This window comes from Phalangium opilio, unplaced genomic scaffold (genome assembly GCF_054372755.1).
Source record: "Phalangium opilio isolate 3A_F unplaced genomic scaffold, DU_Popi_V2 ptg000013l_1, whole genome shotgun sequence".
Taxonomy (NCBI): Eukaryota; Metazoa; Arthropoda; class Arachnida; order Opiliones; family Phalangiidae; genus Phalangium; species Phalangium opilio.
In genome coordinates this window covers 1,589,660-1,603,628 of record NW_028324148.1, presented here as the reverse complement: position 1 = coordinate 1,603,628, position 13,969 = coordinate 1,589,660, and the positions used below count along the sequence as shown (strand labels likewise).

The following is a 13,969-nucleotide window of genomic DNA, read 5'->3' as shown; positions in this document are numbered from 1 at the left end:
ACCTGGGACCTTCCGCGTGTAAAGCGGACGTGATAACCACTACACCATAAATACGTAGTAATGCTGAGTTTTCCAAGAGACCTAGCTTTTTTATGCCCAATCACGATGGACAAAATATGTATCTAACAGGGCTCGAACCTGGGACCTTCCGCGTGTAAAGCGGACGTGATAACCACTACACCATAAATACGTAGTAATGCTGAGTTTTCCAAGAGACCTAGCTTTTTTATGCCCAATCACGATGGACAAAATATGTATCTAACAGGGCTCGAACCTGGGACCTTCCGCGTGTAAAGTTGACGTGATAACCACTACACCATAAATACGTAGTAATGCTGAGTTTTCCAAGAGACCTAGCTTTTTTATGCCCAATCACGATGGTCAAAATATGTATCTACCTGGGCTCGAACCTGGGACCTTCCGCGTGTAAAGCGGACGTGATAACCACTACACCATAAATACGTAGTAATGCTGAGTTTTCCAAGAGACCTAGCTTTTTTATGCCCAATCACGATGGACAAAATATTTATCTAACAGGGCTCGAACCTGGGACCTTCCGCGTGTAAAGCGGACGTGATAACCACTACACCATAAATACGTAGTAATGCTGAGTTTTCCAAGAGACCTAGCTTTTTTATGCCCAATCACGATGGACAAAATATGTATCTAACAGGGCTCGAACCTGGGACCTTCCGCGTGTAAAGTTGACGTGATAACCACTACACCATAAATACGTAGTAATGCTGAGTTTTCCAAGAGACCTAGCTTTTTTATGCCCAATCACGATGGTCAAAATATGTATCTACCTGGGCTCGAACCTGGGACCTTCCGCGTGTAAAGCGGACGTGATAACCACTACACCATAAATACGTAGTAATGCTGAGTTTTCCAAGAGACCTAGCTTTTTTATGCCCAATCACGATGGACAAAATATGTATCTAACAGGGCTCGAACCTGGGACCTTCCGCGTGTAAAGCGGACGTGATAACCACTACACCATAAATACGTAGTAATGCTGAGTTTTCCAAGAGACCTAGCTTTTTTATGCCCAATCACGATGGACAAAATATGTATCTAACAGGGCTCGAACCTGGGACCTTCCGCGTGTAAAGTTGACGTGATAACCACTACACCATAAATACGTAGTAATGCTGAGTTTTCCAAGAGACCTAGCTTTTTTATGCCCAATCATGATGGTCAAAATATGTATCTACCTGGGCTCGAACCTGGGACCTTCCGCGTGTAAAGCGGACGTGATAACCACTACACCATAAATACGTAGTAATGCTGAGTTTTCCAAGAGACCTAGCTTTTTTATGCCCAATCACGATGGACAAAATATGTATCTAACAGGGCTCGAACCTGGGACCTTCCGCGTGTAAAGCGGACGTGATAACCACTACACCATAAATACGTAGTAATGCTGAGTTTTCCAAGAGACCTAGCTTTTTTATGCCCAATCACGATGGACAAAATATGTATCTAACAGGGCTCGAACCTGGGACCTTCCGCGTGTAAAGTTGACGTGATAACCACTACACCATAAATACGTAGTAATGCTGAGTTTTCCAAGAGACCTAGCTTTTTTATGCCCAATCACGATGGTCAAAATATGTATCTACCTGGGCTCGAACCTGGGACCTTCCGCGTGTAAAGCGGACGTGATAACCACTACACCATAAATACGTAGTAATGCTGAGTTTTCCAAGAGACCTAGCTTTTTTATGCCCAATCACGATGGACAAAATATGTATCTAACAGGGCTCGAACCTGGGACCTTCCGCGTGTAAAGCGGACGTGATAACCACTACACCATAAATACGTAGTAATGCTGAGTTTTCCAAGAGACCTAGCTTTTTTATGCCCAATCACGATGGACAAAATATGTATCTAACAGGGCTCGAACCTGGGACCTTCCGCGTGTAAAGCGGACGTGATAACCACTACACCATAGATACGTAGTAATACTGAGTTTTCCAAGAAACCTAGCTTTTTTTATGTCCTATCACGATGGTCAAAATATGTATCTACCAGGGCTCGAACCTGGGACCTTCCGCGTGTAAAGCGGACGTGATAACCACTACACCATAAATACGTAGTAATGCTGAGTTTTCCAAGAGACCTAGCTTTTTTATGCCCAATCACGATGGACAAAATATGTATCTAACAGGGCTCGAACCTGGGACCTTCCGCGTGTAAAGCGGACGTGATAACCACTACACCATAAATACGTAGTAATGCTGAGTTTTCCAAGAGACCTAGCTTTTTTATGCCCAATCACGATGGACAAAATATGTATCTAACAGGGCTCGAACCTGGGACCTTCCGCGTGTAAAGCGGACGTGATAACCACTACACCATAAATACGTAGTAATGCTGAGTTTTCCAAGAGACCTAGCTTTTTTATGCCCAATCACGATGGACAAAATATGTATCTAACAGGGCTCGAACCTGGGACCTTCCGCGTGTAAAGTTGACGTGATAACCACTACACCATAAATACGTAGTAATGCTGAGTTTTCCAAGAGACCTAGCTTTTTTATGCCCAATCACGATGGTCAAAATATGTATCTACCTGGGCTCGAACCTGGGACCTTCCGCGTGTAAAGCGGACGTGATAACCACTACACCATAAATACGTAGAAATGCTGAGTTTTCCAAGAGACCTAGCTTTTTTATGCCCAATCACGATGGACAAAATATTTATCTAACAGGGCTCGAACCTGGGACCTTCCGCGTGTAAAGCGGACGTGATAACCACTACACCATAAATACGTAGTAATGCTGAGTTTTCCAAGAGACCTAGCTTTTTTATGCCCAATCACGATGGACAAAATATGTATCTAACAGGGCTCGAACCTGGGACCTTCCGCGTGTAAAGTTGACGTGATAACCACTACACCATAAATACGTAGTAATGCTGAGTTTTCCAAGAGACCTAGCTTTTTTATGCCCAATCACGATGGTCAAAATATGTATCTACCTGGGCTCGAACCTGGGACCTTCCGCGTGTAAAGCGGACGTGATAACCACTACACCATAAATACGTAGTAATGCTGAGTTTTCCAAGAGACCTAGCTTTTTTATGCCCAATCACGATGGACAAAATATGTATCTAACAGGGCTCGAACCTGGGACCTTCCGCGTGTAAAGCGGACGTGATAACCACTACACCATAAATACGTAGTAATGCTGAGTTTTCCAAGAGACCTAGCTTTTTTATGCCCAATCACGATGGACAAAATATGTATCTAACAGGGCTCGAACCTGGGACCTTCCGCGTGTAAAGTTGACGTGATAACCACTACACCATAAATACGTAGTAATGCTGAGTTTTCCAAGAGACCTAGCTTTTTTATGCCCAATCACGATGGTCAAAATATGTATCTACCTGGGCTCGAACCTGGGACCTTCCGCGTGTAAAGCGGACGTGATAACCACTACACCATAAATACGTAGTAATGCTGAGTTTTCCAAGAGACCTAGCTTTTTTATGCCCAATCACGATGGACAAAATATGTATCTAACAGGGCTCGAACCTGGGACCTTCCGCGTGTAAAGTTGACGTGATAACCACTACACCATAAATACGTAGTAATGCTGAGTTTTCCAAGAGACCTAGCTTTTTTATGCCCAATCACGATGGTGAAAATATGTATCTACCTGGGCTCGAACCTGGGACCTTCCGCGTGTAAAGCGGACGTGATAACCACTACACCATAAATACGTAGTAATGCTGAGTTTTCCAAGAGACCTAGCTTTTTTATGTCCAATCACGATGGTCAAAATATGTATCTACCTGGGCTCGAACCTGGGACCTTCCGCGTGTAAAGCGGACGTGATAACCACTACACCATAAATACGTAGTAATGCTGAGTTTTCCAAGAGACCTAGCTTTTTTATGCCCAATCACGATGGACAAAATATTTATCTAACAGGGCTCGAACCTGGGACCTTCCGCGTGTAAAGCGGACGTGATAACCACTACACCATAAATACGTAGTAATGCTGAGTTTTCCAAGAGACCTAGCTTTTTTATGCCCAATCACGATGGACAAAATATGTATCTAACAGGGCTCGAACCTGGGACCTTCCGCGTGTAAAGTTGACGTGATAACCACTACACCATAAATACGTAGTAATGCTGAGTTTTCCAAGAGACCTAGCTTTTTTATGCCCAATCACGATGGTCAAAATATGTATCTACCTGGGCTCGAACCTGGGACCTTCCGCGTGTAAAGCGGACGTGATAACCACTACACCATAAATACGTAGTAATGCTGAGTTTTCCAAGAGACCTAGCTTTTTTATGCCCAATCACGATGGACAAAATATGTATCTAACAGGGCTCGAACCTGGGACCTTCCGCGTGTAAAGCGGACGTGATAACCACTACACCATAAATACGTAGTAATGCTGAGTTTTCCAAGAGACCTAGCTTTTTTATGCCCAATCACGATGGACAAAATATGTATCTAACAGGGCTCGAACCTGGGACCTTCCGCGTGTAAAGTTGACGTGATAACCACTACACCATAAATACGTAGTAATGCTGAGTTTTCCAAGAGACCTAGCTTTTTTATGCCCAATCACGATGGTCAAAATATGTATCTACCTGGGCTCGAACCTGGGACCTTCCGCGTGTAAAGCGGACGTGATAACCACTACACCATAAATACGTAGTAATGCTGAGTTTTCCAAGAGACCTAGCTTTTTTATGCCCAATCACGATGGACAAAATATGTATCTAACAGGGCTCGAACCTGGGACCTTCCGCGTGTAAAGCGGACGTGATAACCACTACACCATAAATACGTAGTAATGCTGAGTTTTCCAAGAGACCTAGCTTTTTTATGCCCAATCACGATGGACAAAATATGTATCTAACAGGGCTCGAACCTGGGACCTTCCGCGTGTAAAGTTGACGTGATAACCACTACACCATAAATACGTAGTAATGCTGAGTTTTCCAAGAGACCTAGCTTTTTTATGCCCAATCACGATGGTCAAAATATGTATCTACCTGGGCTCGAACCTGGGACCTTCCGCGTGTAAAGCGGACGTGATAACCACTACACCATAAATACGTAGTAATGCTGAGTTTTCCAAGAGACCTAGCTTTTTTATGCCCAATCACGATGGACAAAATATTTATCTAACAGGGCTCGAACCTGGGACCTTCCGCGTGTAAAGTTGACGTGATAACCACTACACCATAAATACGTAGTAATGCTGAGTTTTCCAAGAGACCTAGCTTTTTTATGCCCAATCACGATGGTGAAAATATGTATCTACCTGGGCTCGAACCTGGGACCTTCCGCGTGTAAAGCGGACGTGATAACCACTACACCATAAATACGTAGTAATGCTGAGTTTTCCAAGAGACCTAGCTTTTTTATGCCCAATCACGATGGTCAAAATATGTATCTACCTGGGCTCGAACCTGGGACCTTCCGCGTGTAAAGCGGACGTGATAACCACTACACCATAAATACGTAGTAATGCTGAGTTTTCCAAGAGACCTAGCTTTTTTATGCCCAATCACGATGGACAAAATATTTATCTAACAGGGCTCGAACCTGGGACCTTCCGCGTGTAAAGCGGACGTGATAACCACTACACCATAAATACGTAGTAATGCTGAGTTTTCCAAGAGACCTAGCTTTTTTATGCCCAATCACGATGGACAAAATATGTATCTAACAGGGCTCGAACCTGGGACCTTCCGCGTGTAAAGTTGACGTGATAACCACTACACCATAAATACGTAGTAATGCTGAGTTTTCCAAGAGACCTAGCTTTTTTATGCCCAATCACGATGGTCAAAATATGTATCTACCTGGGCTCGAACCTGGGACCTTCCGCGTGTAAAGCGGACGTGATAACCACTACACCATAAATACGTAGTAATGCTGAGTTTTCCAAGAGACCTAGCTTTTTTATGCCCAATCACGATGGACAAAATATGTATCTAACAGGGCTCGAACCTGGGACCTTCCGCGTGTAAAGCGGACGTGATAACCACTACACCATAAATACGTAGTAATGCTGAGTTTTCCAAGAGACCTAGCTTTTTTATGCCCAATCACGATGGACAAAATATGTATCTAACAGGGCTCGAACCTGGGACCTTCCGCGTGTAAAGTTGACGTGATAACCACTACACCATAAATACGTAGTAATGCTGAGTTTTCCAAGAGACCTAGCTTTTTTATGCCCAATCACGATGGTCAAAATATGTATCTACCTGGGCTCGAACCTGGGACCTTCCGCGTGTAAAGCGGACGTGATAACCACTACACCATAAATACGTAGTAATGCTGAGTTTTCCAAGAGACCTAGCTTTTTTATGCCCAATCACGATGGACAAAATATGTATCTAACAGGGCTCGAACCTGGGACCTTCCGCGTGTAAAGCGGACGTGATAACCACTACACCATAAATACGTAGTAATGCTGAGTTTTCCAAGAGACCTAGCTTTTTTATGCCCAATCACGATGGACAAAATATGTATCTAACAGGGCTCGAACCTGGGACCTTCCGCGTGTAAAGTTGACGTGATAACCACTACACCATAAATACGTAGTAATGCTGAGTTTTCCAAGAGACCTAGCTTTTTTATGCCCAATCACGATGGTCAAAATATGTATCTACCTGGGCTCGAACCTGGGACCTTCCGCGTGTAAAGCGGACGTGATAACCACTACACCATAAATACGTAGTAATGCTGAGTTTTCCAAGAGACCTAGCTTTTTTATGCCCAATCACGATGGACAAAATATTTATCTAACAGGGCTCGAACCTGGGACCTTCCGCGTGTAAAGTTGACGTGATAACCACTACACCATAAATACGTAGTAATGCTGAGTTTTCCAAGAGACCTAGCTTTTTTATGCCCAATCACGATGGTGAAAATATGTATCTACCTGGGCTCGAACCTGGGACCTTCCGCGTGTAAAGCGGACGTGATAACCACTACACCATAAATACGTAGTAATGCTGAGTTTTCCAAGAGACCTAGCTTTTTAATGCCCAATCACGATGGTCAAAATATGTATCTACCTGGGCTCGAACCTGGGACCTTCCGCGTGTAAAGCGGACGTGATAACCACTACACCATAAATACGTAGTAATGCTGAGTTTTCCAAGAGACCTAGCTTTTTTATGCCCAATCACGATGGACAAAATATTTATCTAACAGGGCTCGAACCTGGGACCTTCCGCGTGTAAAGCGGACGTGATAACCACTACACCATAAATACGTAGTAATGCTGAGTTTTCCAAGAGACCTAGCTTTTTTATGCCCAATCACGATGGACAAAATATGTATCTACCTGGGCTCGAACCTGGGACCTTCCGCGTGTAAAGCGGACGTGATAACCACTACACCATAAATACGTAGTAATGCTGAGTTTTCCAAGAGACCTAGCTTTTTTATGCCCAATCACGATGGACAAAATATTTATCTAACAGGGCTCGAACCTGGGACCTTCCGCGTGTAAAGTTGACGTGATAACCACTACACCATAAATACGTAGTAATGCTGAGTTTTCCAAGAGACCTAGCTTTTTTATGCCCAATCACGATGGTGAAAATATGTATCTACCTGGGCTCGAACCTGGGACCTTCCGCGTGTAAAGCGGACGTGATAACCACTACACCATAAATACGTAGTAATGCTGAGTTTTCCAAGAGACCTAGCTTTTTAATGCCCAATCACGATGGTCAAAATATGTATCTACCTGGGCTCGAACCTGGGACCTTCCGCGTGTAAAGCGGACGTGATAACCACTACACCATAAATACGTAGTAATGCTGAGTTTTCCAAGAGACCTAGCTTTTTTATGCCCAATCACGATGGACAAAATATGTATCTAACAGGGCTCGAACCTGGGACCTTCCGCGTGTAAAGTTGACGTGATAACCACTACACCATAAATACGTAGTAATGCTGAGTTTTCCAAGAGACCTAGCTTTTTTATGCCCAATCACGATGGTCAAAATATGTATCTACCTGGGCTCGAACCTGGGACCTTCCGCGTGTAAAGCGGACGTGATAACCACTACACCATAAATACGTAGTAATGCTGAGTTTTCCAAGAGACCTAGCTTTTTTATGCCCAATCACGATGGACAAAATATGTATCTAACAGGGCTCGAACCTGGGACCTTCCGCGTGTAAAGCGGACGTGATAACCACTACACCATAAATACGTAGTAATGCTGAGTTTTCCAAGAGACCTAGCTTTTTTATGCCCAATCACGATGGTGAAAATATGTATCTACCTGGGCTTGAACCTGGGACCTTCCGCGTGTAAAGCGGACGTGATAACCACTACACCATAAATACGTAGTAATGCTGAGTTTTCCAAGAGACCTAGCTTTTTAATGCCCAATCACGATGGTCAAAATATGTATCTACCTGGGCTCGAACCTGGGACCTTCCGCGTGTAAAGCGGACGTGATAACCACTACACCATAAATACGTAGTAATGCTGAGTTTTCCAAGAGACCTAGCTTTTTTATGCCCAATCACGATGGACAAAATATTTATCTAACAGGGCTCGAACCTGGGACCTTCCGCGTGTAAAGCGGACGTGATAACCACTACACCATAAATACGTAGTAATGCTGAGTTTTCCAAGAGACCTAGCTTTTTTATGCCCAATCACGATGGACAAAATATGTATCTAACAGGGCTCGAACCTGGGACCTTCCGCGTGTAAAGTTGACGTGATAACCACTACACCATAAATACGTAGTAATGCTGAGTTTTCCAAGAGACCTAGCTTTTTTATGCCCAATCACGATGGTCAAAATATGTATCTACCTGGGCTCGAACCTGGGACCTTCCGCGTGTAAAGCGGACGTGATAACCACTACACCATAAATACGTAGTAATGCTGAGTTTTCCAAGAGACCTAGCTTTTTTATGCCCAATCACGATGGACAAAATATGTATCTAACAGGGCTCGAACCTGGGACCTTCCGCGTGTAAAGCGGACGTGATAACCACTACACCATAAATACGTAGTAATGCTGAGTTTTCCAAGAGACCTAGCTTTTTTATGCCCAATCACGATGGACAAAATATGTATCTAACAGGGCTCGAACCTGGGACCTTCCGCGTGTAAAGTTGACGTGATAACCACTACACCATAAATACGTAGTAATGCTGAGTTTTCCAAGAGACCTAGCTTTTTTATGCCCAATCACGATGGTCAAAATATGTATCTACCTGGGCTCGAACCTGGGACCTTCCGCGTGTAAAGCGGACGTGATAACCACTACACCATAAATACGTAGTAATGCTGAGTTTTCCAAGAGACCTAGCTTTTTTATGCCCAATCACGATGGACAAAATATGTATCTAACAGGGCTCGAACCTGGGACCTTCCGCGTGTAAAGTTGACGTGATAACCACTACACCATAAATACGTAGTAATGCTGAGTTTTCCAAGAGACCTAGCTTTTTTATGCCCAATCACGATGGTGAAAATATGTATCTACCTGGGCTCGAACCTGGGACCTTCCGCGTGTAAAGCGGACGTGATAACCACTACACCATAAATACGTAGTAATGCTGAGTTTTCCAAGAGACCTAGCTTTTTTATGCCCAATCACGATGGACAAAATATGTATCTAACAGGGCTCGAACCTGGGACCTTCCGCGTGTAAAGTTGACGTGATAACCACTACACCATAAATACGTAGTAATGCTGAGTTTTCCAAGAGACCTAGCTTTTTTATGCCCAATCACGATGGTGAAAATATGTATCTACCTGGGCTCGAACCTGGGACCTTCCGCGTGTAAAGCGGACGTGATAACCACTACACCATAAATACGTAGTAATGCTGAGTTTTCCAAGAGACCTAGCTTTTTTATGCCCAATCACGATGGACAAAATATGTATCTAACAGGGCTCGAACCTGGGACCTTCCGCGTGTAAAGCGGACGTGATAACCACTACACCATAAATACGTAGTAATGCTGAGTTTTCCAAGAGACCTAGCTTTTTTATGCCCAATCACGATGGACAAAATATGTATCTAACAGGGCTCGAACCTGGGACCTTCCGCGTGTAAAGTTGACGTGATAACCACTACACCATAAATACGTAGTAATGCTGAGTTTTCCAAGAGACCTAGCTTTTTTATGCCCAATCACGATGGTCAAAATATGTATCTACCTGGGCTCGAACCTGGGACCTTCCGCGTGTAAAGCGGACGTGATAACCACTACACCATAAATACGTAGTAATGCTGAGTTTTCCAAGAGACCTAGCTTTTTTATGCCCAATCACGATGGACAAAATATTTATCTAACAGGGCTCGAACCTGGGACCTTCCGCGTGTAAAGCGGACGTGATAACCACTACACCATAAATACGTAGTAATGCTGAGTTTTCCAAGAGACCTAGCTTTTTTATGCCCAATCACGATGGACAAAATATGTATCTAACAGGGCTCGAACCTGGGACCTTCCGCGTGTAAAGTTGACGTGATAACCACTACACCATAAATACGTAGTAATGCTGAGTTTTCCAAGAGACCTAGCTTTTTTATGCCCAATCACGATGGTCAAAATATGTATCTACCTGGGCTCGAACCTGGGACCTTCCGCGTGTAAAGCGGACGTGATAACCACTACACCATAAATACGTAGTAATGCTGAGTTTTCCAAGAGACCTAGCTTTTTTATGCCCAATCACGATGGACAAAATATTTATCTAACAGGGCTCGAACCTGGGACCTTCCGCGTGTAAAGCGGACGTGATAACCACTACACCATAAATACGTAGTAATGCTGAGTTTTCCAAGAGACCTAGCTTTTTTATGCCCAATCACGATGGACAAAATATGTATCTAACAGGGCTCGAACCTGGGACCTTCCGCGTGTAAAGTTGACGTGATAACCACTACACCATAAATACGTAGTAATGCTGTGTTTTCCAAGAGACCTAGCTTTTTTATGCCCAATCACGATGGTCAAAATATGTATCTACCTGGGCTCGAACCTGGGACCTTCCGCGTGTAAAGCGGACGTGATAACCACTACACCATAAATACGTAGTAATGCTGAGTTTTCCAAGAGACCTAGCTTTTTTATGCCCAATCACGATGGACAAAATATTTATCTAACAGGGATCGAACCTGGGACCTTCCGCGTGTAAAGCGGACGTGATAACCACTACACCATAAATACGTAGTAATGCTGAGTTTTCCAAGAGACCTAGCTTTTTTATGCCCAATCACGATGGTCAAAATATGTATCTACCTGGGCTCGAACCTGGGACCTTCCGCGTGTAAAGCGGACGTGATAACCACTACACCATAGATACGTAGTAATACTGAGTTTTCCAAGAAACCTAGCTTTTTTTATGTCCTATCACGATGGTCAAAATATGTATCTACCAGGGCTCGAACCTGGGACCTTCCGCGTGTAAAGCGGACGTGATAACCACTACACCATAAATACGTAGTAATGCTGAGTTTTCCAAGAGACCTAGCTTTTTTATGCCCAATCACGATGGACAAAATATGTATCTAACAGGGCTCGAACCTGGGACCTTGCACGGGTTAGGCGGACGTGATAACCACTACACCATAGATACGTAGTAATACTGAGGTTTCCGAGAGATCTAGCTAATTTTTATGCCCAATCACGATGGACAAAACATGTATCAGTCAGGGCTCGAACATGGGACCTTCCGCGTGTAAAGCGGACGCGATAACCACTACACCATAGATACGTAGTAATGCTGAGTTTTCCAAGAGACCTAGCTTTTTTATGCCCAATCACGATGGTCAAAATATGAATCTACCTGGGCTCGAACCTGGGACCTCCCGCGTGTAAAGCGGACGTGATAACCACTACACCATAGATACGTAGTAATACTGAGTTTTCCAAGAAACCTAGCTTTTTTTATGTCCTATCACGATGGTCAAAATATGTATCTACCAGGGCTCGAACCTGGGACCTTCCGCGTGTAAAGCGGACGTGATAACCACTACACCATAAATACGTAGTAATGCTGAGTTTTCCAAGAGACCTAGCTTTTTTATGCCCAATCACGATGGACAAAATATGTATCTAACAGGGCTCGAACCTGGGACCTTGCACGGGTTAGGCGGATTTGATAACCACTACACCATAGATACGTAGTAATACTGAGTTTTCCGAGAGATCTAGCTAATTTTTATGCCCAATCACGATGGACAAAACATGTATCAACCAGGGCTCGAACATGGGACCTTCCGCGTGTAAAGCGGACGCGATAACCACTACACCATAGATACGTAGTAATACTGAGTTTTCCAAGAGACCTAGCTTTTTTATGCCCAATCACGATGGACAAAATATTTATCTAACAGGGCTCGAACCTGGGACCTTCCGCGTGTAAAGCGGACGTGATAACCACTACACCATAAATACGTAGTAATGCTGAGTTTTCCAAGAGACCTAGCTTTTTTATGCCCAATCACGATGGTCAAAATATGTATCTACCTGGGCTCGAACCTGGGACCTTCCGCGTGTAAAGCGGACGTGATAACCACTACACCATAAATACGTAGTAATGCTGAGTTTTCCAAGAGACCTAGCTTTTTTATGCCCAATCACGATGGACAAAATATGTATCTAACAGGGCTCGAACCTGGGACCTTCCGCGTGTAAAGCGGACGTGATAACCACTACACCATAAATACGTAGTAATGCTGAGTTTTCCAAGAGACCTAGCTTTTTTATGCCCAATCACGATGGTCAAAATATGTATCTACCTGGGCTCGAACCTGGGACCTTCCGCGTGTAAAGCGGACGTGATAACCACTACACCATAGATACGTAGTAATACTGAGTTTTCCAAGAAACCTAGCTTTTTTTATGTCCTATCACGATGGTCAAAATATGTATCTACCAGGGCTCGAACCTGGGACCTTCCGCGTGTAAAGCGGACGTGATAACCACTACACCATAAATACGTAGTAATGCTGAGTTTTCCAAGAGACCTAGCTTTTTTATGCCCAATCACGATGGACAAAATATGTATCTAACAGGGCTCGAACCTGGGACCTTGCACGGGTTAGGCGGACGTGATAACCACTACACCATAGATACGTAGTAATACTGAGTTTTCCGAGAGATCTAGCTAATTTTTATGCCCAATCACGATGGACAAAACATGTATCAACCAGGGCTCGAACATGGGACCTTCCGCGTGTAAAGCGGACGCGATAACCACTACACCATAGATACGTAGTAATGTTGAGTTTTCCAAGAGACCTAGCTTTTTAATGCCCAATCACGATGGTCAAAATATGTATCTACCTGGGCTCGAACCTGGGACCTTCCGCGTGTAAAGCGGACGTGATAACCACTACACCATAGATACGTAGTAATACTGAGTTTTCCAAGAAACCTAGCTTTTTTTATGTCCTATCACGATGGTCAAAATATGTATCTACCAGGGCTCGAACCTGGGACCTTCCGCGTGTAAAGCGGACGTGATAACCACTACACCATAAATACGTAGTAATGCTGAGTTTTCCAAGAGACCTAGCTTTTTTATGCCCAATCACGATGGACAAAATATGTATCTAACAGGGCTCGAACCTGGGACCTTGCACGGGTTAGGCGGACGTGATAACCACTACACCATAGATACGTAGTAATACTGAGTTTTCCGAGAGATCTAGCTAATTTTTATGCCCAATCACGATGGACAAAACATGTATCAACCAGGGCTCGAACATGGGACCTTCCGCGTGTAAAGCGGACGCGATAACCACTACACCATAGATACGTAGTAATGTTGAGTTTTCCAAGAGACCTAGCTTTTTAATGCCCAATCACGATGGACAAAATATGTATCTAACAGGGCTCGAACCTGGGACCTTCCGCGTGTAAAGCGGACGTGATAACCACTACACCATAAATAGGTAGTAATGCTGAGTTTTCCAAGAGACCTA

General features: G+C 43.9%; 9 non-coding genes across 9 annotated transcripts; all 9 read right to left on the bottom strand.

Moving 5' to 3' along the window:
- Window positions 1-1,885: 1,885 nt before the first annotated feature.
- TRNAV-UAC (transfer RNA valine (anticodon UAC)) lies at window positions 1,886-1,958 on the bottom strand. Its single transcript has one exon. It is a non-coding gene; the product is annotated as a tRNA-Val (tRNA).
- A 64-nt stretch (window positions 1,959-2,022) lies between these two features.
- On the bottom strand, window positions 2,023-2,095 carry TRNAV-UAC (transfer RNA valine (anticodon UAC)). The gene has a single exon. It is a non-coding gene; the product is annotated as a tRNA-Val (tRNA).
- A 9,175-nt stretch (window positions 2,096-11,270) lies between these two features.
- Window positions 11,271-11,343, bottom strand: TRNAV-UAC (transfer RNA valine (anticodon UAC)). The gene has a single exon. It is a non-coding gene; the product is annotated as a tRNA-Val (tRNA).
- Window positions 11,344-11,407: 64 nt separating this feature from the next.
- On the bottom strand, window positions 11,408-11,480 carry TRNAV-UAC (transfer RNA valine (anticodon UAC)). The gene has a single exon. It is a non-coding gene; the product is annotated as a tRNA-Val (tRNA).
- A 474-nt stretch (window positions 11,481-11,954) lies between these two features.
- TRNAV-UAC (transfer RNA valine (anticodon UAC)) lies at window positions 11,955-12,027 on the bottom strand. The gene has a single exon. It is a non-coding gene; the product is annotated as a tRNA-Val (tRNA).
- A 745-nt stretch (window positions 12,028-12,772) lies between these two features.
- On the bottom strand, window positions 12,773-12,845 carry TRNAV-UAC (transfer RNA valine (anticodon UAC)). The gene has a single exon. It is a non-coding gene; the product is annotated as a tRNA-Val (tRNA).
- Window positions 12,846-12,909: 64 nt separating this feature from the next.
- On the bottom strand, window positions 12,910-12,982 carry TRNAV-UAC (transfer RNA valine (anticodon UAC)). Its single transcript has one exon. It is a non-coding gene; the product is annotated as a tRNA-Val (tRNA).
- Window positions 12,983-13,319: 337 nt separating this feature from the next.
- On the bottom strand, window positions 13,320-13,392 carry TRNAV-UAC (transfer RNA valine (anticodon UAC)). Its single transcript has one exon. It is a non-coding gene; the product is annotated as a tRNA-Val (tRNA).
- A 64-nt stretch (window positions 13,393-13,456) lies between these two features.
- On the bottom strand, window positions 13,457-13,529 carry TRNAV-UAC (transfer RNA valine (anticodon UAC)). Its single transcript has one exon. It is a non-coding gene; the product is annotated as a tRNA-Val (tRNA).
- Between the last annotated feature and the right edge of the window lie 440 nt (window positions 13,530-13,969).